This window comes from Balaenoptera ricei, chromosome 5 (genome assembly GCF_028023285.1).
Source record: "Balaenoptera ricei isolate mBalRic1 chromosome 5, mBalRic1.hap2, whole genome shotgun sequence".
Taxonomy (NCBI): Eukaryota; Metazoa; Chordata; class Mammalia; order Artiodactyla; family Balaenopteridae; genus Balaenoptera; species Balaenoptera ricei.
In genome coordinates this window covers 133,632,656-133,659,325 of record NC_082643.1, presented here as the reverse complement: position 1 = coordinate 133,659,325, position 26,670 = coordinate 133,632,656, and the positions used below count along the sequence as shown (strand labels likewise).

At 35.1% G+C, this 26,670-nt stretch overlaps 1 pseudogene; it reads left to right on the top strand.

Annotated features, from left to right (window-relative positions):
* Window positions 1–7,896: 7,896 nt before the first annotated feature.
* LOC132366666 (microspherule protein 1-like) lies at window positions 7,897–9,343 on the top strand (annotated as a pseudogene).
* The last annotated feature ends 17,327 nt before the right edge of the window (window positions 9,344–26,670 follow it).

Sequence of the window (26,670 nt, the reverse complement as noted above, 5' to 3'; positions counted from 1 at the left end):
GATAGAGGACATGACAATTTACACAAGGTTATACACTAAATCAGGTATTGAATAATTACTTTCCATAGAAGTTCCAGATATATAATTAGCTTTAAGTAATATTTCTTGATTTTTTAAATTTGCTCAGTCATTTCTTCTACCACTAATTCATGAAGGGTTTACTATGCATAGACTTTCTGATAAAAAAACTGCAAACAAAGTAGAGATGGTTTCTATTGTCATGAAATGTACAGTATAATATGAAATTTATGACTGTAGTTCAGGAATCAGATAGCTGTGGTTAAAGTTTCAGGTTACTTACTATTTCTATCTCATTAAATAGCCAAATAGAATCTTCTGTGATGATGGAATGTTCTAAATCTGTTCTGTCCACTAATACTGAGCACTTGAAATGTCACTAGTCAGACTGAAACTTTAATTTTGTTTAAGTTTAGTTAAATTTAAATGTAAATAGCCACATGTGGTTACTGGCTACCACACTGGACTGAGCTGTAGAACTACTGTAAATATCAAATATGCATATAGCAGTTAATACAGTGCCTAGTACATAGTAAGTGCTTATTATGAAGTAACTATTAACATCCATGATGATAACGATAATGTAATTTGGGGGGAAAGAGATTAAACAGTTTCAAAATGAGAAAACTTCTCACAAAACCATCTAGATATTAAAGTTCAGTAATAGGCATTGATTTCTGAGGAATCATAAGGTAAATATTTATCACTGATGCTTATGGTTACAGTACTGAAATTTAATATGCATACAATGAGTATATTAAAAAAAAACACAATAAGATATAATCCTTGAGTGGCCAAAAATGATGTCAGATGCAAATAGCATTCAAGCGTTGGGGCAGATACTGATATCCACAGATGGGAGTCCTGAAGATTCTTTTCCCATTCAAAAAAAGGGATATCTATAGAAACACCTCTCCAAAGAGCAGTAGAATTATTCATCTTCTTCAAGTCTCAGCACTGCAATTTACATTGGTGTAGTGATGCAATGCCTCAAAATCTCCTACCACGTAATGAAAATGTTCAATAATTATTAGAAATAGGTCACACTGTGTGTGTGCTAGCTTTGTAATGTTTGGAAACTGTTCATCTCTTTAATGATACTGTTTCTTAGGGTACAAATATTCTATAAGGTAAACAGATTTTCAAAACAGCATGATATCTAAACTGGCTCAAACTTGAACTAGAGAACATTCTTCACAAAATGGTACACACTCAAAAGGACTGTCACTTTCTTCATCCATACACTTTTCCAACTTTAGAAATGTGTGAAGGATTTCAGTCTTTCTCTTGGAAACCTTCTGCAATCTGCTCCACCTCCACCATCCATACATCACCATCATGGTCTGTGCTCCAGAAAACAGTTCTGTTCTGACTAAACTCCCTAATCCTTTGGTTTACGTTTGGGATTTGGAAAATAAGAAACTCCAGAAAGAGATTAGGGGGTGGGAAGAATGAATCCTTACCCTATATTTTCAGGGCTAAGGAAGGTAAAATTTCCCTTATTTCATAGCCTTAGGATATCTTATTGGTAGTCTTAAACCTTGTTCATAATTTTTAAAACTTTTGCTTATTAAATTTGTCTCAATTACTTTACAAGTGTGAATTGTTTGCTGCCAAGCCCCTGACTGATACATGAACCAGTCTTGGTATAAAATTGTGATTTTTAACTCATGGAGAACCAGGATAAAATATTGGACGCATGTTTGCATGAACAGACCTTTAAGAATTTCTTCCAAATCTGTGCTTTTGGGATTATAAATCTTAACTGGATAAAAGACACATTTTTATATAAGACAATTTGCCAAACAGCTAGATCATAAGACAGAGAACAAAAATATGGACAAAGAAAAAGAAGAAAGAGACTGAATAAGATCAAGTGGAGATGAACATTACGGCAGGGCCGTCATCACGATAGGTCTAGAGCAGAAAAGTCATCAGGATATTGAGAATGAGACAGCAGGTGATTACGTGTAAAGGAAGACAAGGTAATTGTATTATTAAAATTTGTAACTACAGGCATAAATAAAATATAAGGAGACATAGAAGAAGAATAAAAATAAAGCTTAGTCCTAGATAATTATTATTTTTATATATTCTTGTTTGTTCATATACCCAGAACTTCCATGTACAGTAGAACAAGTTGTGTGGTATTTCAGGTTAAGTGAAAAGTCAAAGTAACAATGAAAAATATTAATTTGCATATTGACCTATTTTGTGCACCACTAGAGTATATGAAAATTAATTTTAATTCCAGATATAGAATAAATAGAAAGTATGTGATGGTATATGTATATTTACTTTATCCTATGAATTAAAATAACTTTATGTCATAATTCTAATCATGACACCTCTTCCCATTCAACCCACTCCATCTTAAGACCCCGGACAACTGAAAAAAGAAATTTTTGGTCAATGTTGCAAGTTCCTCCACAAATTATATTTCCACAGGTTTTTCTCTCTTATACTGAACAACACAAAATGTAAGGCATTCTAACAATACTATAGTGCACTGCTAGAGATAGACTCTGAAGCCAGATGTCTTGGTTTACTTTCCAGTCCATAGTTGCTATGCTGCATTGGTAAAGTTACCTAAGCTCTCCATTTCCTTATTTAGAAAACAGAGATTATAGTAGTCCTAAACTCTAGTGTTGTTATGATTATTAAAGTTACTTCATATAAAACCACTATAAATATTAGTTATTCTTTTTATTTTGGCACCATTACAAAGGGCTGAATTTCAGACTCATGATACACAAGCCTTATTCAACTCTGAGCTTTACTCACAATTAGCAAAGTATGCTACTAATAAGGAACCACAACAAAGCTGCATCACTAATCACAGGGCTCTGAATTTGTCAAATGCAGCTTCCTACAAGCACTTTTCTCCTCAGGATGTGTTTTGTGTTCACAGAGATGAGCACCAATCATGCATGGTACAGTCAGTGCTGGAATTTCTACTTTTTCATGTATTGCTAGTCGTAGCTAGAGATATGATAGATTCTTTCAGTAGTATGCTGTGCGGCATGGAAAATGAATAAACTATAGCAATATATGTTTTCAATGCATGAATCTAATAAATATATGAGTTAAAGAATAAAGAGACAAAAGCATACTTAATGTATATTTTCATTTATAAAAGGTTTGGAAGTAGACAAAGCTCTAATGTAATGCATATTCAGATATAATCTTGTAAAGAAAGATATGATTACTTTAAGCCTAGATAGTGATTTCCTTTAGGGAGACTGATGGATTTATGTTTGGTGGGAGAAAGTGGATTGCTTCTGGGGTTCTATTTCTTATCTTAGGTGATAATGATATGGGAAGGGTTTTTCTTTTTGGAGAAGGGGTATGATTTTAAGTAATCCATATTACACTGGACTCTTACATTTTCCAGTTTTCTCTACATAGATCTTACTTCTCAATAAAAGAGCCAAAAATAATAGACTAAATTTATAAAAAGGAACGAGAGGGTATTTTTTCCATAAAAATAGATGTGTATTGTGCACTCAACTGAATATAATTTTTAGTCACATCTCTGATTGGTATGGAAATCTACTTTTGAAATATTTTTTGACTCGATAGGGTAAAGGTTTGCATTGGAGTAAATACGCAGATTAGTTGTCTGCATTTGTGCGGTTTGTTTTGTTGCAATGGCCATTTATTGGTTTTGCAGTTTGAAAATAATCGACAATAAAATATTTAGAGAGAGGTTCTGATTGACTACTATCTCAGACTTTTGCAGTGACTTATCTTTAAATACCATGTCTCTATATCTTAGGAAGACAGTGGATACTGTTGTCTGCTTCACTCATCTGCTACTACATCATTGTTTTGCAGTGTTGTAGTATGAGTGAGTTTGATTCCATCTCCCATCTCCTAGAAGGACCATGATGGCAGATCTTTTTGCAAAGTTTTCACTTCAAAATCTGATCCTAAATTATTCTAAATGGAATCAAGCCCAGAACGTTGGGTAATGGTTGAAAAAAATGAAGTTTTCTCTTCTGGACAGTGTGTAAAAGGAATGTGAGATCTTCAAGTTGCAGCATCAATTTTACTACTACCATATAAGCCAGCCTGTGGATGAAGGTAGCACCTAGAAGAGTTCAGAAATGAGATAATTTCAGTGATCTTGAGTGGTCACTTGTTCTAAAATAATCTGGGTCTTTAGTGATTTGTGAGTTGGAAAAGATCATCTCTGTGGACCCTGTTCTTTGTGAGAACATGAGGCAAGTACCTAAATATCCTTTGTCATTTGTCAGTGTGAGTTGGATTTTCTGTTGTTTGCAATTGATCATATTTTACCTGATGTAATGAAGACTGGATAGTGAACAGAACATCGTCTATTATGCTTTCATATATTTTAGATTTTATATTTGTGGATCTTTAAATTGTTTCAGAGAGACTTAGATTTTCAGTAAACAAACATTATCTTCTATTCACATCTGAATAAAATCACAATGGTATAGGATGCTTAATAAGTAAGCAAATGCTAATCTAAAAACTCTCTGCTATAGGTGATTCAACTCCGTAATCTTCAGATTTTGACCTATTTTGTCTTTAAGCTATATTTCAAGTTTGAAAAAAAGAAACTATCTCTGAATGGTAAATATAAAATCCTTGATAATTCCAAATGAATATAAAAGGCTTTCTATGAAACTAAATGATTTTTGGCATGTGTGCAGTTGTTCATCACAATTTTATAAAATAGTATTTGTATTATGTGAAGCATAGATGCAGTTATTTATTCCTGCCAGCCCTGACATCTCAGACATTAAAAAATTTAACTATATGTTCCTGCCCCAAATCCCTTTCATACATGTTTTCATAGCTCTAGCCCCACTCCTATGACCTAACAGAAGAATATCTCACATTTGAACTCACAATGGTATTTGTACAAAAATCTGACTTTTCAGGAAATATTAGAGATTGCCTTAAGAGACAGAGCTTAACAAGAATGTTTTGCAATTGTAGTAATTAAAGTCCTGGTTCTTAAAATTGGCCATTGAGTGAAGCCAGAGTCAGCAACAAAGTGAGTAACTATAGGCATAACCTTGTTCCAAAATGTAGGTAAATAATGGAAACTGAACTATTAAAAAAGACTAATACATTTCAGTAGAAATACATGCCTCAGTCTGAATTGAAAAATTAATTCTAGGATTTGTTAGATATGTTAATTGGTTTTGTTAGATATGTTAATTGGTTCAAATCGCAATTAACATATGAAAAGGAAAGGAAGAGACACTGAAAATAGACTGTGAATTAAAGCAGCAAAAGAAGTAATAGAAATAAACCTTACATGTGACAGCTTGTCACCTCCATAAAATAGGGCTGTGTGGCAATATGGCAGCCGTTGCAAAGCACTGTGACACTGATATTCAAGAACCACACCAATGTTGGTCACATAGACATTTTCTTTGCAAATATTCATGTCATTAATCTTCTTTCAAAAATCGCTGAGGTATAAACATGAGCCAGACTTGCATTTGTGCACAAAGAATGTGCACAAAAATGAGTGTGTTACACTCACTTTTACTGTTTCTGTTTTACATACATTATAGCAAGTATATGCAATATGAGATGAGGCCAGATGTTCTGAATAATTGGTTTACCTGCCATATACATAGAGCTCACACTGTATACTAAGAAATTCAGAAACTCATGATTTGGTATGTACTATGTCTTTTGTTTGTTTTACAAAGTCTTTCCTAGAATGGGTTCTAAATGAGATTTGCATTATAGCAATCCCATTTATTTCTATATTGTGGTATAATAAACTATTCATTACTTATGTAAACATATACCCACAGCTATAGATGGAGGGAGAGAGAGAAAAATTATTTAAATAAAATTTAAAAACACAGCATACAATAGAAAACACAATACATATTCATTAATGTATACAGTTAGCAAATATCTACGTATATGCTCAAAGCACTGTGTAAGAGGCTAAAGAAGGACGATGAATTCCTGCGAAGAGACTCATCATCTCGGATTCCAAGCAAAAAGAACAAATCAAATGGAATCCTGTTGGTGCTCTTTTTGGGGTGTAAGCAAAACATTATTGAGGTAGAGAGGAGAGAATCTGTTTTAAGAAATGGCAAAAGGCTTTGTAGAAATTTCCATGAAAGAAAAGGCATGTGCAATTCAGGTAGAGGCACAGTATATAGGGCAGATAGTCATATGTCCAGGCTATTACGAGTAGCTTATTCTGGCTCTGATATAGTTTGCATAGGTAAGTACAGCAAGATGATTCTGGACAGCTTTGCTGGACCCAATCACAAGGAGTTTTTATATCTCCTGGGGAGTCTGAAAGATCACAGTAGGTTTAAACAAGGGCAAATGCACACACTAAACTCATTTTAACTGCAATGCTAAAGACTAAATGCGGCGGTACAGGAAGGCGGCAGAGAACCTATTAAGATATTAGTGTTATTGTAAGTGAAATTTGACAGGGGCTCTGAGTAGGACAGGGGCAGTGGGGATGAAATAAGTAGAAATGTTTGAAGAAGGTATTTAGAATCGAGTACGCACGGGATTTAAAGTTACGTTTAGGAGTCAAGGGAAAGAAAGGCACTCATGACCATCCAGGTTGTAACTAAAGTGACTGGAGGCTGATGATAAGGAACACTAGACATGAAATATTTTTTAAGGAAAACTAAAATGAGTTTAGACTTCGGACGTACATATTGAGATTCTTATGGGACATATGGGCTTGTGTTTGGTTTTCAGTTAGTAATAATTTCTGAAATTTGAGGCATAGTTTAGCTCTCATATAGAGGCATTAAAGTTATTACTAAATTATATATATAATATATAATGTTATATATTTTACTATATTACTATATAAAAATAAAATATCTTGTCAATCAAAACCAAAGGTTCAGAACTATAACTTATGAGAAGTTACAATGATTAGAAAGCTAAATTTAGAAACTATGCAAAGATAGTCTGATCTTTACTGTTCAACGATCTAGCTGACCGCTGTTATGTTGACCTTGTGTGCAGAGAAAGGACACTCAACCAAGGAGGGGGAAGAATGATATAAGTCATGAGTTAAGTGATTACTATAGGATTTTAGATTTTTCCCACCATCAGATAAAATTTATTTCACATAGTAGGTAAGTTTACTGAATATCTTGTTTCAATTTTTAGGAATACCAACATCTTTTGCTAAAATAGTAATATACAAATCTGTTGTGTTTAATTTTAGTAAGAACTTTTCATGCTAACAGACTCACAAAATCATTTGTCAACATTGAGAAGGATTGTAAGATTAAGGCCCTAGAAACCATGAATAGGTGTTCTTAATGGAACACTCACCCCAAAACTTTTAAAAGGATTTGAATGTAAGCACCTTAAGCCAAAACATCTACTTCCTTCTTGTATGATTTTGTTGTTGTTGTTATCCCAAATTCTGTACCTGGGACATAGCATGCACTCAATAAATGTTTACTGAACTGAGCTCTGCAAAGTACCAATATTACATTAATTTTACTTCGTACAGTTTATTATTATAGATACAGAAATTATATATGTTGTACCATATTATTGTTAGATAAATTCATTGAAATGAAGCAAACATGTTATTTCTAATTTACTAAGTCAAGCCATGTAGAGTTAAAGAATTTGGGCATGGTTACATGGAAACAACGGTACAGTCAAGACTAGAACCAGGGAAGGAGACGAATCTCAAGGAAGCCGGCTTCGGCCCTGCGGCTGCTGCCGTCATCACCGTGGAGAAATTGTTGGAGCTGGCAGCCTAGGAATGAATCTCCTCTCAGCCTCTAAGCTCACCTGGTCAGAATCCTTGGATGCGCCTGTGGGACCCTTCCCTCTAGCCCTGTGGTTTGGAACCAGTGGCTCTGGGGCTGTAAGAGGATGGGCAAAGATTCTCAGGGGCTGCTGGATTCATCCCTGCTGGCATCAGGCACTGCCATCCGCTCAGAGGATGAGTCGCCGCTGACAGGGCAGAAGCGGGCCTCCTCACAGGCTTTGGGCACCACCCCTAAACGGAGAAGCTCCTCCAGGTTCATCAAGAGAAAGAAGTTTGACGATGAGCTGGTGGAGAGCAGCGTGGCTAAGTCCTCTACCCAGGCGAAGGGGGCCAGTGGGGTGGAACCAGGGCGCTGTTCCGGGAGTGAACCCTCCCTCCTCCAGAGAGAAGAAGAAGGTGTCCAGGGCCCCCATCATCCCTGTGCCACCCAGCGCAGCCCCAGCCCCTGGACTCACCGAGCGTGTGAAGAAGAGCAAACAGCCACTCCAGGTGACCAAGGATCTGGGCCGCTGGAAGCCTGCGGACGACCTGCTGCTCATCGATGCCGTGTTGCAGACCAATGAGCTGACATCTGTCCACCTGGGCGTGAAGTTCAGCTGCCGCTTCACCCTGCGGGAAGTCCAGGAGCGCTGGTACGCCCTGCTCTACGATCCTGTCATCTCCAAGCTGCCCTGCCAGGCCATGAGACAGCTGCACCCAGAGGCCATTGCCGCCATCCAGAGCAAGGCCCTGTTTAGCCAGGCTGAAGAGCAGCTGCTGAGCCAAGTGGGGTCGACCAGCCAGCCCACCTCAGAGACCTCCAGGACCTGCTGCACAGACGCCCGATGCCTTCTACCTGGCCCGTACTGCCAAGGCTCTGCAGGCCCACTGGCAGCTCATGAAGCAGTATCACCTGTTGCAGGACCAGACAGCCGCTGCCCAAGGGGGACCAAGTGCTGAACTTCTCCGATGCAGGGGACTTGATTGACGACAGTCAGCTCAAGGACATGCGAGATGAAGTCCTAGAACATGAGCTGACAGTGGCTGACCGGCTCCAGAAACGAGAGGTTCGGCAGCTGGAACAGGAACTGCATAAGCGGCAGGTGTAGTAGATAGCATCACAGGCACGAGCTCTCCGGACTTTGACAGCCTGCCCCTGGCAGCGCTGCGGGGCCGCATGGGGCGGTGCCTGAGGCGCTTGAGAAAGATCACCTTAGGCAGAGCAACCGAGGAGAGCCAGATTGACGTGGACCTGTCTCTGGAGGGTCCGGCCTGGAAAGTCTCCCGGAAGCAAGGTGTCATCAAGCTGAAAAACAATGGTGACTTCATTGCCAGTGAGGGCCGGCGGCCCATCTACATCGATGGACGGCCTGTGCTGTGTGGCTCCAAATGGCGCCTTAGCAACAACTCCGTGCTGGAGATTGCCAGCCTGCGATTCGTCTTCCTCATCAACCGGGACCTCACTGCCCTTATTCCGGCCGAGGCTGCCAAGATCACGCCACAGTGAGAAGTGGTGGCAGGACCCATGGGCTCTCTCTGGCCTCAGTTTCCCCTGCCATCCCAGACCCCTGGAGCTGGGAACTCAGGCTCCTGGAAAAACCAGAGGGGGCTGTGGGAGACTCAGCTCCTGGCCCCTTGATCTGAGCCTCTGTGGGAGGGCGGGGCTGGCCCTGGGGAAGCCCCTAGAGGCTGGGACCCTCAGGCTTCCTTGGTGCCAGAGCCCCTCCCCTTCTCTCCCTGCAGAGGACCCTACCCTTTCCCCCAGATTCCCACCTTTGCCCCGTGTCTCCAGCTGATTAGCTTCACACTTTTCCTTTATTATTTTTCTTTTGTAAATACAAAGCACTGAGTTTCAAAATAAAAAAAAAACTAGAACCAGGTATGTTTACCTCTAAGGTTAAATTTCATTCAACTATAGTTATCACATTTGTGACACTGCAAATGCATAAGTAGCCTTATTTATACCCTTCAACGAAGAACCTATATAATAGAAAACATATACAAAACTTCAGAAAGGGATATAATAATTTACTTCATTTTAAACTATTATTATGAATGATACACTTTTAAACCCTCATGTAAAATAAAATATTACTCTTCCATTTTTAAGAACACATTATTGAAGATATATTAAACAAATAGTAACATACAGATGATAATTTAATGAATATAGTAATTTGGTAAAATTGTTTGAATTTATAAAGAAATAAGACATTTTACATATGGTTGGAAATTCTTTTGCAAACTTCCCTAGCATCATTCTCCTCTCACTCAAAGGTAACATTAAAATATTCTAAAATTAGTATTTAAGATCCTGAACATATTACTTAATATGATGGCAGTCATAGATAGTAGAGTGTATTGTAATTTTTCCTTTACAGTAACAAATACTTATTAGGATACATAATAAAAACAAAGACACTGCATACAATTATCAAAAAATGATAAAGTGTCAAACTACTAATAGAGCATATATAAAAGTTCTGGGGAAAATTTAAATGTTTTATTAAAATATATGAAAATGACCATGTATAAATGGATAGGATATCATATTTATGAAAAGGATACATCTATATCATGATTATTAACACTTTATAATTTGTTCTACTTAAAGGACTTCTAATAAAAATTTTAATAGGTGTTTGTGTCTGTATTTATGGGTGTGTAAAATTCAAAAATCTTTTATAAACCTTTGACGTAAGTTCTTAAATTAACAATAATTAAAAGAAGAATTATATTGAGAAAATTGCTTTACAAAATATGTAAAAAGATATATAGTATAATATTAGCACAGGGATAAAGAAGACAAAGGAACGTATTAGAAAACTGAAGGAATTGTTCCACATATATATGGAAATATGTAGGTCAAGAACAGCAGCATTAAACTGAGAAAATTCATTCCTTATAAGGAAAATAAAAGATATCTTCTCACACCACAGCTAGATGTACATTCTGTGTGGATTATAGATATAAATGTGAAAGCTAAAATTCTAAAACGTGACAAAGACAACTTCTGCTCTTCAATCTGTTCTCACTTTTCATAGTAAACAGCTTAACAACAACAACAATAAAAGACGAAAATATGGCTCACATGTGGGCACATAATAAAGAAACATATTCAAAACTAAATTGTGTTTAGTTTTGAAATTAGAAATTAGGTGTGACCACGTAAGTACATTTTCTATAGTAGAAAGCAAACAAAGGTTATGTTCAGAAATTCTGGGATAAGACACTTAAGACATCCTGTGTGCATGTCTCTTCTCGCCTTTCATTGGTTGGACAGAGATGATAGATGCTCTGCAGGGGACGATCCCAGAATGACTGCTGTACAGCACACTGGCTGGATCTGAGTAGGCTCAAACATTATGACCAGGGCTTCCCTGGTGGCGCAGTGGTTGGGAATCTGCCTGCCAATGCAGGGGACGCGGGTTCAAGCCCTGGTCTGGGAAGATCCCACATGCCGGAGCAACTAGGCCCGTGAGCCACAACTACTGAGCCTGCGCGTCTGGAGCCTGTGCTCCGCAACAAGAGAGGCCACGATAGTGAGAGGCCCGCGCACCGCGATGAAGAGTGGCCCCCGCTTGCCGCAACTAGAGAAAGCCCTGGCACAGAAACGAAGACCCAACACAGCCATAAATAAATAAATAAATAATTTAATTTAAAAAACAAAAAACAAAAAACATTATGACCAGCCGTAGTGTAGAACTCATTACTCTAGAAAAATGGTACAGATGAACCTATTTGCAGGGCAGGAATAGAGACGCAGACGTAGGGAACATGTGGACACACTGGGCAGGGAGAAGGGGGTTGGGATGAATTGGGAGATTTGAATTGACGTATGTGCACTGCCATGTGTAAAACAGATAGCTAGTGGGAACCTGCTGTATAACGCAGGGAGCTCAGCTCGGTGCTCTGTGATGACCTAGATGGATGGGATGGGGGGTTGGGGGGAGGTCCAAGAGGCAAGGGACATATGTATACATACAGCTGATTCACTTCATTGTACAACAGTAACTAACACAACATTGTAAAGCAACTATACCCCAATTTAAAAATAAAGTATATCACTTTGTTAAGATCCACATATATCACGGTGTTTGCCTGAGGCTGAACGTTGAGATAATAAAGGCATATATTCCTAATATAAATGGTTACGCAGAAATCTGGTGCCTCTTTTTAAAATAGCACCTTGGCAAGAGCTTTCTCATTCCAGTTCCTGCAACACGAAAGAAGTACAAATACGTCCAAATAAGAGGAATTAATCTATGTACCCAAACTTTTATGTGTATGTAGCTGACAAGTATGGCTGCCACAGGAGAAATTACTGTGTGAATGAGTAAGTGATGTGAGCTAAATCTACTTTTCCCCATTTACCTTCTGTACTTCCTAAATTTTTAATATGTGCATATAAACCATTCAAATATATACGTTTCAATATTTGTGTGCATTACATAAACACACACATTAAGCAAACAAAACAAAAGTTTGAATTCACACTTTGGCAAGGGAAGGAAATGAGGAATTAGTAAATTCAAACATTGATTCTTTGATATATATTTGTAAATTGATACAACTTTTATAGGGAGCTATTTAAATATTAATCTCTTTTAATTATAAATACACTTACCCTTTGACCCAGAAATATATTTCTAAACATATATTTTATTGATAACCTTGCACATATATAAAATGATTTTTTCTGTTTAAGATGATTATTTTCAGGATTATTTGAAAGTTTAAAAAATGAGAATTAATCTAATCCATCTATAAAGACATTGTTAAATAATTATGATAAAACCCAACAATGATACACTATGTACCTGTATCAAAGAATAGGTTGTTTATGTTCTAAAATAGAAATTTCTTCAAGATTACATAGTAAAAAAAAAATTACATAGTAAAAAAAAAAATAGTGCAGTATGGAACAATGCGTTTAATGTGCTGCTATTTGGGTAAAAATGTAAAGAATCTGTACTTGCTTGTGGATACAAACATCATTTTAAGAGGACTCAAAAGGAACTAATGGTATTATCTTCCTTCTGGGGAAAAGAAATGTGAGGCTGAAGGAAGTAGCCACAATGCAGACTTAAACTTTTAAATGTTGCCCTATATGAATATATGACCCAATAAAACAGTAAATTAAAAATATATATATACATTTATGGGATAGGGAAGAGATGGGAGGCAATGAAGCAAGTCTTCAAAAAGAAAATGGAAAGAGTATACTCTATGACCCAGCAATCCCTTTCAAGGTATATACCTTTGAGAAAACTAGTCACAGGTCTCTAAGGGGATATGCAGGAAGATGAATTATGAAGAATGCATACTATAGGATGCTTTTCTGCATTTAGAGAAAAATAACACTAATTATAAGCAAAATTGGTAGGTCTTAAAAACATGTTGTGGAAAAAGGAAACAGAATGGCATCTATAGCACAACGGCATTTTTATAAATTAAAAATACATGCACAAAAAGCAAAATTATGTATCTTTCAAGGATATATACTCACAAAAAATCAATGTCAAACACATTAGCATGGGTGACTAAGGTGAAAAGGAAAGTATTAGTGATATATTGCTTCTTAGCAAATAACTCCAAAGCTTAAAGACTTAAAGCAATAATGATTTTTACTTCACAGTTTCTGAGGGTCAGCAATCCAAGAATGGCTTAGTAGGGTGATTCTGGTTCAGGATTTCTCTTGTTGCAGTCAAAAGGTGGGTCAGCCCTATAGGCATCTAAAGGCTTAACTGGGACTAGAGGACCAAATTCCAGAATGGCTTGCATAGCATATGGCTGTTGGCTGGTGACCTCAATTTCTTACCACATGTGCATCCTCACTGGGCTTGCTTGAATGTCCTCAAGACATGGCATCTGGCTGTCCCCAGTGCAAGTGAATTCAGAAAGAAAGGGAGCAAGATGTAAACCCCAAGGTCTTGTAAGACAACATCAGAAGTTAACATAACATTACTTCTGCAATATTCTCTAGGTCACACAGCCCTACCCTGGTAGATGTGGCAGGGGGCTACACAACAGTTGGTAGGAATCATTAGGGGCCATTTTGAGTCACAAGTAATAGATAATAAAAAGATCAGAAAAAAGGGAAAAATTAATATACAATCAAATAAAACAAAATTAATCATATACTGCCTGATGATCATAGTGCCATGAAATGATATGGTTAGTTTAACTTTATGTACATGGGTAGAAAGGAAAACACACATACAAATGTGTTATTCATACATATGCACATAGCTATTTATATATTCTCTTGCTGATAAACTTATTTCCAATATGTTTTTCTATTACAAATAATGATACAGTAAAAACTTCTGTATACATCTTCTTGTGTACATGTACAAGAGTTTTAGTGAAAGATATATAGTTTTAAGTGGAAATATCAACTTTTGTATGTACATCTCCAACTATACTAGTTGGTGCTAAATTTCTTCCCAAAGTGGACATAATGATGGGCAGTCCCAACAGCAGTAAGTGAGAGTTCCCATATTTATTATCCTTCTTAAATTATGGTACATACCAACTTGAATCTGGTGGATATGAAATGGAATAATATTATTGTTTCAAATTAGTTTTTCTTCCTGATTAATACTGAGTTTGACACCTTTTCACCTTTATTTCATATTCATATTTCCACTTCTGTGAATGGTCTTTTCAAGCCTTTCTTTTTTATTGGAGTTTTTTGTTCTTCTATTATTTGAGAATTATTTTTATAATCTGATTACAGATCTTTGAGTCTGCAATGTTTCTATAATTATCTCTAAGTCTGTGGGTTGTATTTTTTATTTTGTTTAGAGTTTCTTTTGACGGATAGAAATAATCATTGCATGGTAGTCAAATTTATACAGTTTCCCTTTATGGTTAGTACTTTTGTATTTTGCTTAAGGAATCCTTACCTAAGATTATAAAGATTCTTCTCTACATTTCTAATGTAAATTTAAAGAATTTATGTTCAGTTTAAATTTTTAATATGCCGGAAACAAATTTATGTATGTTGCTGTAATAGCATAGAATTATATTTTAATTTCTAGGGTGACAGCCAATTGCCCTACAATAATTTTTGTAAGTTCTGACTTTTTAATGTATGGTAAATACATCAGCCTAGACGTATAATAGTAAAAACAACAATGACAAATGTACCTACTCACCAGTCAGACTCATTAACTTTGGACTTTGCGGTCATTGGCTGAGTCACTAGAACTTGAGCTCTTGTGGATTCCTTTTTTGGTCTCTCACTTCAAACCATTTATTGTCCTGCTGAAAGAAGAAATGTAAGAAATAGGACTTAAAATTTCTTGAAGTCAGTGGTTCATCCTGTCTAGGAGTGGCCCAGTATGATGTTTAATTGTATATGTCAACTTGGCTGGGGCAAGGTGCCCAGACATGCGGTCAAATGTTACTCTGGATGTTTCTATAAGGGTGTTTTGGATGAGATTAACATTTACATCACTGGACTTTGAATAAGGCAGAATGCCCTCCATAATGTGGATGGGCCTCATTCAATCAGTTGAAGGCCTGAATAGAACACAAGACTGATCTTCCCAGAGCAAGAAGGAGTTCTACCAGCAGACAGCTTTCAGAACTAAACTGCAACACTGACTCTCCCTAGGTTTCTAGCCAGCACACCCTGTAGGTTTTGGACTTGCCAGCCTCCATAGTCACATGAGCCAATTCCTTAAAATAAATTTCTCCGTATATGTATACATACATCCCGTAGGTTCTGTTTCTCTGGAGAACTCTGGATAATACACCGCATGTGCTTTGGTCTTTGCTAATTGACCATTTCACTGGTGCTACTGGCAACAATGTTATATGTTCTAGTCTCACTGTTTAACTGGTATCACAGTTAAACCCTCTCGCCCCCATGTCCTGCAAGAAGAGAAATAATGTGATGGAATTAGTTTCCATTGTTTGCCTCTTTGTTAATTTTATTTTATGCCTTAGAAGATCAACAACACCTTACCTTTCTCAAATGCATTGGAGAACCTCAGCTGGGAGGTCCTCAGCTACCCAGTTCTAGCACATGCCTCTTCCTGAATACCTTCTCATGCATATGTATATAACAGGAAGTACCTTTCTTTATACTGTACATCTAGTGTCACATTGGGGCAATTCTTGACGTCCATACTCCACTAAACAAACGTGATAATGTCCAGTTCCCAGGGCTACTTTTGGGACAACTCTTTATTTTTTTCTTGTATTATTAAATTATAATAATATTATCCTTAAATTATAGGATTTATATCCAAGCAAGGTCTGCTACTAGAGGAAACTTTTATTAAGTATGATCTTATTGATATTACGTCAGATATTACTCTAGCAAAATTAAATTTGCATGGGGATATTTGTTAAGTTTTACTTGTGAAATTTGTTAAATTATAGATTTATATTTAGGAGTATTACTTCATGTTTCTCCCTAATAAGAGCCTGAAACTGATAAACTATTTTGATCTTTTTAGTTATATGGCATGGTATGACTTAATGATATAACTGTTCCCACATTTAACTCTGACTACTTTTTTGGAATACATAATTCTTATGTTTATTAATCCTACCTTTGTCAAATAATGTGTTTTGTAAAATATCAGTTCACTAAAAAACACAATTACCTGAAGTTTATATTTTACCTTTTTTCCCTGTGTAGTTAATGACTGACACATTGCTTTCTTCCAAAATGGATAGAAAAGAGCTTGAAAATGCATAAAATACAACAGTCAGCACTATTAGTCTAGATAAAGAAAATGAAGTGATAAAATAAGAGGAAACAAACCTGAATTTAATAATTCAGCCTAAGAACTTGTTTACATTGTGGAGTTTGACCACACATCTGTGCCTCAGTTTATTAACAGAGCAAAAAACAAACTTCTTCATTTTAGAAAAAATTCAGTTGCTAAGAAGAAAACACTCAATTCTCACACACTGAAACTGAGGCATTATGAAAATACACACCCAATTATGAATACTGGCTTCTTTTGTGATTTAATTTAAGAAATGTGAAATAAAGTTCCAAAAGTCATGTAATGCTGTTGATTATTTCTATTAGCACCTCTCTCACTTTTTATATTAATATGACACTGAGTTCCGTAAATTTGTAAGTTCCATAAACTTAACTTTTGTTTTGGACATTGATGTTATGATCTGCTAATCTGAAGATGCGTGTCTGTGTGTGTGTGTGTGTGTGTGTGTGTGTATTTTGAATGTACTTATGAATTATTCAAATATTTCTCAGATTCATTAGAATTCATGAGCTGACTTCCTAGTATTACTTGACAAAGTTTTGTAATGTTTTAACATTTATGAAAAATCTAATCTCTAATAATGAATAACTTGAGACAGATATTTCCTATTTAATAATTACAATTATTTATTTCAAACAAATATCATAGAAAGAGACACTCCTCTTAAGGGGCAAATACAAGGACACTCAAAATGCCATTTTCTGTTGAAGGCATATCAGTATAGTTAAATTTGATTCTATTCAATAAGTACACATTGAGGAACTAAATCGGGAGCTTTAAAAGCTATAAATTTGGTTTTCATCTTCAAAGAGCTTACTATTAAGAACTAGTAGACAGGTCGTGAAAAATGGGCTGGGACACAAAACTTGAAGAATGAATGAAAATTTAACAAACTGAATGAAAATTTAACAGACAAAATGGAAAATGTAAGCTCCTTGCAGGCAGTAGTTATCTGTTTTATTTAATCTTGTGTATAGTGCCTGGAACAGTGCAGAAAAAAACAGTTGATTCTCCATTAATGTCCACTAATATCTTAACTGAATTAAAAAATTTCAAGAAAATGCCTTTGTTAGCATAGGAAACAGCACAAATGGTTTGTGTATGATTTTTACATTTTAATTAAAAAAAGATCCAATTCTTCCACGTAATAATTTCCTGGAAAAATACCACCATATTAAAGATAGCAAGTAACTTCTCTTTTATTCAGTAACTTTATGTCTTTAACATGATAATTGACTTGAAGGGTGCATTAGAAATAGGTTATAAATGATATAAATGATACACAGGTTAAAGAAAGAGAAAGTAATGGAGATGACAATGGAGATTTAGCAGATACATGTTCTATTTATTTAGCTTTCATTCTTCAGCTTCTTCTATGCGGTCAAAGGATGGCATATCTGTTTTGCTGTGGAACAAATCACTTCTCATACAGAATTCACATATATATTGGAAACTAAAAACCTCTACTTTCATTTCCAGTTTAAAATGTCATCTTGCTAGTAGGCCTGAAGCAGCCTCCTCTACCTTTTCACTAAAGTAGTTAGGAAGAGACTTAAAAAGATGAAATTGCACAACACTGTGAACTGAGACTCACTGTCAACTTATTGTTAGAACACGAGAGGAATTTCCATTAACTACAAAGCTAAGGGGAGTGGATTAAATACATGATATAGTACGATGCTGCTAGTGTGCCTGCCTGCCAGAAAGTAGATAGAAAGACCTTTATTCCTTCCCTCTTTCTCTAATTCCTGGATCAGAAACAAAATCTCAACAAAGCAGAAAACTGAATAGCCATCCTTCTACTGACTGCATGCTAAATTTTAGGCAATGTTTCAGTTTCCCATGCCCCCTGCCCTGACCCCTAATACTATGTCTCATTCTTTATCTCTTCAGATATTATAATTTCAAAAAAATGGAACAAGGGAGGGAAAAGAATTATTGAAAATGACTTGAAAGCTGAGACTGATTCTTGTGACTAGAGTACTAATTGAGGAGGGGAAAGGAAAACATGGTAAACCCTAATAGGACTCTTTTCTGTATTTGCTCTCCATCTGTTAAGACTGTTAGACACATTTAATGTAAATGAGAGAAGACCCACATCAACAGATGAAAACACTCATCAAATAAATGGCAGATATATGTTGGAAATTGGGCTGGGAATTATGTATACTACAATCTGTAACTTTATGCAATTATTTGCCTAAGTTGACAGGATTTGGATATCCACCTCCCTTTTTAATGATAGGAAAACATGAATAATGATATTAATAACAACATCTATCTGAGATGCCCCTCCCCTACACACATGCACACACATTGAGTCACTCAATTTCCTATTATCCTGCAATATTTTTCTTTATAGTACCTATGACCTCTGAACTATGACTTTTTATTTATTTCTGTTAATAGTGATTTTGCTGACGATTATATGCTCAATGAGTGCAGAATCCTTTTCTGTTTTGTTCACTGTTCTCTTCTCTGCACTTATAAGAGTGTCTGACACCTAATGGGTGCTTGACAAATATTTATTAAATGAAAAAGTGAAAGAGAATGAACGAATTCCAAGAATTCAGAGGAGAGAGCCTCACTGAAGTGACCTACTCTAAAAATACAGTATTTTAGACAGTTTAGCATCCTTGATAGGACATGAAAAGTAATGTCATATATTAAACGGGTACAGGAAGCATAGAACACCTGATTAAAAAGCCAAAAACAAAGCTAAAATGGAGATTGAGGGGAAAAGATTGCAGATAGCAAAAATGCATAGATAGGTAATTATCTCCTGCTAAGCCTTAGATCATGAAGTAAACTTATACCTGTCAACATTTACTGGAATTTCTAATGTCTTTCCTAGCTGTACTCAACTGATTTAGTTACGTAGTAATGCCATACAGACTTTAAAATAGAAGGCTATTCCTAAAGACTATCAAAATATTAAAACATGATACAAGAAACTTCTTCCTCAAACCTTGACCCTAATTATAAGCTACTCCGTGCAGATATATTTCTGAGGTTATATGATTAAATCCCATTTCTCTGAGGCAAAAACAGTGATTATGATGCTTCTGATGAATCTTCAGAATGAATATAGGTCAGGACCTCTTGTTCGACCCTGATTTTTTTTTTTTTTTTTTTTTTTTTGTCCAGAGAAGTCAGATCTTCAGGATCATCATAGAACTCCTAGCAAAATTATTTAGTGCATTTATCTTAGCACTAAAACCAATATTCTGGATTTTTTTCTCCTTATTATGTTTGTCATAAATGAGACATACTATAGCATTTGTATGCCATATTTACACATAATGTTATATGCTTTCTGCTAAAAGATCTTATTATATGAATTAATATAAATATTTCAGTAGAAGCTAGAACTTATATCTGTCATAAGGTGTATCAACAAATATAAAGATTTTAAATTATATCCTATTTTGATTATCATAATAAAGTTCATATTGGATATATTTAAAAATAAGATATTATGATGTGGAAAAACATATCAATGATGTTGATAACCAACTTAGCGTTCTTTTCCAGAATGAAGAGAAAAGATATGAGAGGATGAAAAAATTGGAAAGAGCAGTTATAATTGAGGACAGAGAATCGAGATCCAATATAAGAATATAAAAGTGTTTTTGACAGAGAAACCTGACAAATTTTTGGAAAATTATCATATAAAACATAGCTGTGGGGAGTTCACTGGTGGTTAAGACTCCGTGCTTTCAATGCAGGGGGCGCAGGTTCAATCCCTGGTCAGGGAACTAAGATCCCACTAAATCCTGCATGCTGCATGGCACGGCCAAAAAACAGCTGTGAATTTACTGGCTTAAAAATAATATATAAGCATTTAAGTTGCAAGTCACACTGCATTCAACAGCAAAATTAATGAGAGAGTCTAAATGATAACACACTTCCTGGTCACATTTTTGTTGTCTTCATCAACTTGGGACAATAAAAATGCTAGAAGGAAAGTAATCAATGCTTACAAAATTTTAAGGGAAGACAATCATGTTCCCCAAATTTTATATCCTGGGAGTTTTCTTTCCATGTATATTATCAGTCCCAAACATACAACTCAGAAACTATTCTACTCAACTTCTCTTATTCTTAAAAGCAAGCATTCATACAAACAAAACCACCTAGGGTTTTTAGAAAAAAAGTAAAATCCACAAATCAAATCTGGATAGTTTAATCAGTAAATTGATTTATTAAATGATATTAAGCAATTTTCAGAACTGCTTGGAAGTTTGGAGGAATCAATGCTTTACTGCACCTGCTATTGCTGCTAGCATTGATGTGGTCCCTTTGCTGGAACCAGGTTTGCTAACACTGAGAATTTGTGGTCACTACAGATAAGTCTGCTACCACTGAGTGTTGATATTCTGCCCCTCACCTTGCCAGCAAAAGTGAATGTCCTATAAAAGCCTATTTCATCACATGGGTCACTTCTGAATTAAATTCTTATGCAGGTGTTCTGATTGGGAAATTAAGTCACATAGGCATGATTTTACTGTAAAGGAGAACGGGTACTTAGCTCTGACTTTTCTGTGTGAAGAGCATGTCAGATTGAATACATAGGAATTTATCCAAATATTGAAAAGATTATTCACAAGATGAGAGACAGTCATGAATATGGAAATTACCCATGACAACACCACCACAAACAGCAAAATAACACAGGAAAGCAAACTAATCAACCCATCAACCAACAACTGAGTGCTAATAAATGAGATTTATTCCTGTTGGTGGAGGCATGAAACATTAACATCTCAAGAGTGGGCATGTCATGATGCAAAATAATTCCACCATTTGGGCTGAACTATAAACTTAGGAACCTTGAAGCATCATGTGTTCTCAGTACAGGTTGTGCAACCAGGAAATGAATGCTAGACCTACTTCCCAGAGCCATTCCTTTTCTGGTCAGTTTCTTTGGAATTAGGTGATAACATGCCTTGCTTCACATCTTTCAATCAATAATTTAGAATACATTTTATTCCCAGGATTAGTAACATCTGAAAATGAATCTTCCAGGACTTGTTAAAAAGTGATTAAACCATTGACTTGTTTGGGAAAAAGGTGCTAGGAGAATTACTGAACAAAAGTTTCAGGTGCTAGAAGAATTAATGAACAAAAGTTTGTTTCATCTTCAGAAATGCAGCAGTGCATAAAGCGACATAATTGCCTTCTGCGTTTCCAAGAAACTTGGAAATTGTTTCCTCACACTTAAAGATCTGATTAAGTATGTAGTTATTGGATTAAAAATATGTGAAATTGTAGCTACACAACACAGCCATACAATTGGAAGGGAACCCCCAACTTCTAGGGATAATATACAGCGTCAGTTTAAATCACATGTGTGAATTAGCTTATGATATGGAGGGATATGGGGCAAAAGCACCCAAATTTTTAGTAAATATAGTATAAGATGGGAATGGTGATGCTGAATACTTTATAGTTTTTCTGTAACCCCCAAACCATTATTTTCTCTTACTGCGGGAAAATAGAAAATAACAATAGTATGACAAAAGAAAAACTAAATATGCTGGTTAGCTAGTATCTGTCAAATTAATTAACAGAGATTGATGACAGTGGACATATGGATACTAGTTTTGGATAGGACATTAAACATTAAACCGCTTTAACTCTCAATTTCCCCATCTGTAAAAACGTAATAATGGTACTTAACTCACAAGATTTTTGTTAGAATTAATTGCCATCCTTTACAAATAGCAAATACTAAATAAATAGTATATCATCATTATTATTATCTTTATCGTTGCTAATAACCCACCTTACCACATGTATTAAAATAATGATGAACACTCTACAGAGAAGAACCAAGTGAGTCATATCTCAGTATTCAATAAGTGATAATTGAATAAATCAAATAGAATTTCCCTGACCCCTTGACATGGGCATGTAAAATGAATAACTTCATTGACACATTTCTTGTTTAAAATTAGAAATCTGGAATTAGAACATTTTGATGTGTCAGACTACTGTAAGATGAAATAGACTTGAGTGTGTGTGTGTGTGTGTGTTTGTGTGTGTGTGTATGTGTGTGTGTGTGTTATTATTCCTCCTAGTTAATTGTTTATGAAGTATTGTGGTCAGGAAAGAGTGGTTTCCACTGATTCAATAGAACTTGATATATCTAGACTTTATAGCTAAAAAAGTGTGATCCTTGCTTGTGTCATGTACATAAAGAAAGCTTCAGCCCTAAATAGGGACGAAACTTCTTGAAATGAAAAGTATAACAATGCAAGGAAGCTTTAGAGTAAAATAAAATATGAATTCTCATGCTAAAATTCTAAGGTTTGCAGCTCCAAGAGTTGTATTTTAGAAAATATGTCCATATAGTTGCAATAAACAAATTATTTCAACATTAATCTGCAACTTTAAATTTTAACAAAATAGCAACTGTGTTTACCAATAGGTTAGTAACCAGGTATTCCCTACACTTCAGTCCTCATAATGAGGCCATGAGGAGTTATCAGCCCCCGCATTATATTAATGAGGAAACTGATGCTCGCAGGAGCTGACTTAACCAATAGAACACAGAGAGTAAGTAGAGAGGCAAAACACACCTTAAAATCTGGCTGCAAGCAGTGCCTTGGCTTTGATGCCATTCTGTATGCATTCAACAGTGTCACCAACCTTCTCATCAGTCATTTTGAAATGGCAATTTATCAACTAAAATACCATGCCTTAATTGATGAAGCAACATAGAACTGAAAAGTTAAGTATCTAAGCTCCAAAATATTTCAAGTTGCCAGGCTATGAATCCTGGCTCTGCCCCCTCATATCTCTGTAAACTTGGCCAAGTTTATCTTTGTGCCTCCATTGATTGATTAATTGATTGATTGATTTATACAAGTCAAAGTGTTGATTTTAGTTTTTATTTTTTAAATGAAGTATAGTTGATTTATAATATTATATTAGTTTCAGGTGTACAACATAGTGATTCAAGATTTGTATAGATTATACTTCATTTAAAGTTATTACAAAATAATGGCTATATTTCCTGTGTTGTACAATATAACCTTGTTGCTTGTCTATTTTACACATAGTAGTTTGTATCTCTTAATCCCATACCCTTATCTTGCCCCTCCCCCCATCCCTCTTCCACTGCTAACCACTAGTTTGTTCTCTGTATCTGAGTCTGTTTCTGTTTTGTTATATACACTCATTTGTTTTATTTTCTAGATTCCACATATAAGTGGTAATATAGAGTATTTGTCTTCCTTTGTCTGATATATTTCACTAAGCATAATACTCTCTAGGTCCATCCACGTTGTTGCAAATGGCAGAATTTCATTCTTTTTTAAGGCTGAGTAATATTTCATTATATATATATCACATATATATATATCACATCTATATATATCACATCTTCTTTATCTATTCATTGTTGATGGGCACTTGGCTTGCTTCCATATCTTGGCTATTGTAAATTATGCTGCTATGAACATTGGGGTGCATGTATCTTTTCAAATTAGTGTTTTTCATTTTTTGTTGTTGTTTTTGGATATATACCCAGCAGTGGTATTGGTGGACCATATGGTAAGTCAATTTTTAGTTTTTTGAGGAATCTACATACTGTTTTCCACAGTGACTGCACCAATTTACCATTACACCAATAGTATACAAGTGTTCCCTTTTTCTACATCCTCACCAATATTTATTATTTTTAGACTTTTTGATGATAGCCATTCTGACAGATGTGAGGTGATACCTCATTGTGGTTTTGATTTGCATTTCTTTGATGATTAGCAATGTTGAGCATTTTTTCTTGTACCTGTTGGCCATTTGTATATCTTCTTTGAAAAAAATGTCTGTTCAGATCTTCTGCCCAGTTTGCAGTTGGGTTGTTTGCTGCTTTGATATTGAGTTGTATGTGCTGTTTACATATTTCCTGTGTGCAAAACTTTTAAGTTTAATTAAGTCCCATTTGTTTATTTTTGCTTTTATTTCTTTTGCCTTAGGAGGCAGATCCATAAAACTATTGTTACATTTTATCTCAGAGAGTGTCTGCCTGTGTTCTATTCAAGGAGTTGTATGGTTTCAGGTCTTACATTTAGGTCTTTAATCCATTTTGAGTTTATTTTTGTACATGGTGTGAGGAAACGTTCTAATCTCATTCTTTTACATGTAGCCACCCAGTGTTCTCAGCATGACTTATTGAAGAGACTATCTTTTCTCCATTGTATACTCTTAACTGCTTTGTCATAGATTAATGTCCAAGACTGTGTGGGTTTATTTCTGGGCTCTCTATCCTGTTCCATTGACCTATGTGTCTGTTTTTGTACCGGTACCATGCTATTTCAATTACTGTAGCTTTGTAGTATAGTATGAAGTCTGGGAACATGACACCTCCAGCTTTGTTCTTTTTCTCAAGGTTGCTTTGGCAATTCGGGTTCTTTTGCGGTCATTTATTCTTATTTAAAATAGAAAATAATAATCACTCGGTGCATACATTTTGGAGATAGTTCAATAATTTAATACATATAAAGAACTGACAGTGCTCTTATATGTAAGAAGTGCTGAACACAAGTTTATTATTATTATTAAAATAATTATTTATTTTTTAATATTACTTTTTTCCATATTTATGGTCTTTTTGAATGGAGTCACTAAATTATATACAATCAATTAGTAATATGGAACATCCATTCCATACCAGGAACCATAATCTGTTATACAACTTTCAACAGAAAAATTTTACATTAGTGCAAACTTTCTGCTTGTTAATAGTATCCATAATTATTAATATAAAACATTTCTAAATTTCTATTGCCATGTTTTTATAAATAAATCAAGTAATATGCTTATATTCACAGTATCTGTAAAGCTAAGGAAATCTAGGTATGTAAATATTTTTACAATTATTACAGTGCAGACTTTTCCTTCCCCAAAGTAAATGACACTGTGCCAGCAACCCTGTAGATAATTAACATATGTTTCTTAAATTACAATGAGATATTAAAGTGTTTTCTGTCACTGTCTAAACCTAAGTGGCAACAGATTGTTAAAATGTACATCCTGTACTTCCAGAATACATTACACAGTTGCTCTGTGTACTTGGAATCTACACAGTGAAGATGCATTTGAATCTACTACTACTCTTGAAGGGCTTTGCCAATTTGGAAGCAGAGATTATTATTATTAATCTGTGTCCCTGCTAGAAGTGAACCTCTTCTTGGAAAGTTTTCCTTTATATTCTTCAATTGTGATTGTGCCAAAGGAATATAAATTAAATAATGAGATCGCTGGAGCTCCCCAGATGCTTGTCCTGTTACATGATTTTCATGGCCACAATTCAGACCCTATGTATAAACAATAGTTCTGACAATTTTCCCTGTGGAAGTGCCAATAATTGTGCATCGGGGGAACTAAAGCAAATAGAAAAGCTTATATAATCAGAAAGTTTACTTTCTCCAAGATATTCTTTAAAATATCTCTAAGATATTCTTTCAAATAAATAGATAAACCTTAAGCCAAACTAATTTTTTCTATATTGCAGTAAATCATAAAATATATACATTGTAAGAATGGAGAAAGGAAGGAACTGGTAAATTAAAAGTGAAAAGCAAAGGGCAATGCAAATGAGGGAGAAAATTGTAGCCATAAAAATAAATTCTTAAAGTTTATCTTGAAGTATAATTTTAGAAATAGATAATTTTGTTGATAGAAATATATTGCTACATTAAGAAGACAAGTTTTGATTTAATAGAAAATAAATAAATCATTTTCTAAGTCTCCATACCGTTTAACTATGAATACTTCAACAACAGTTTAGCACTGAATTTGAAAACTATATTTTGTTGTTCTTGAGAGAAGAAATATTTAATAAATAATTAAAATAAACAGTCAAAAAATGGAGGACCTATTAACCTCTAGCATATATAATAAAAAATAAACTTCCTACTATATACAGTCAACAGTTATCAAAATATAGAGATTTACTAAGTTCCTTTACATTATACTACCAGTTTTTATAAAATTTGATAACCTTCTTTAGGAATATAGAGAATAGTTTTTAACACATTTTAAAAACTACAGTTTTTTGGTATTTATTCAGAAATAATCTGGAAAATGCATATGTTTTAAACTACACCAGGACAAAGTAGTACTTATTTCTTTTTCTTT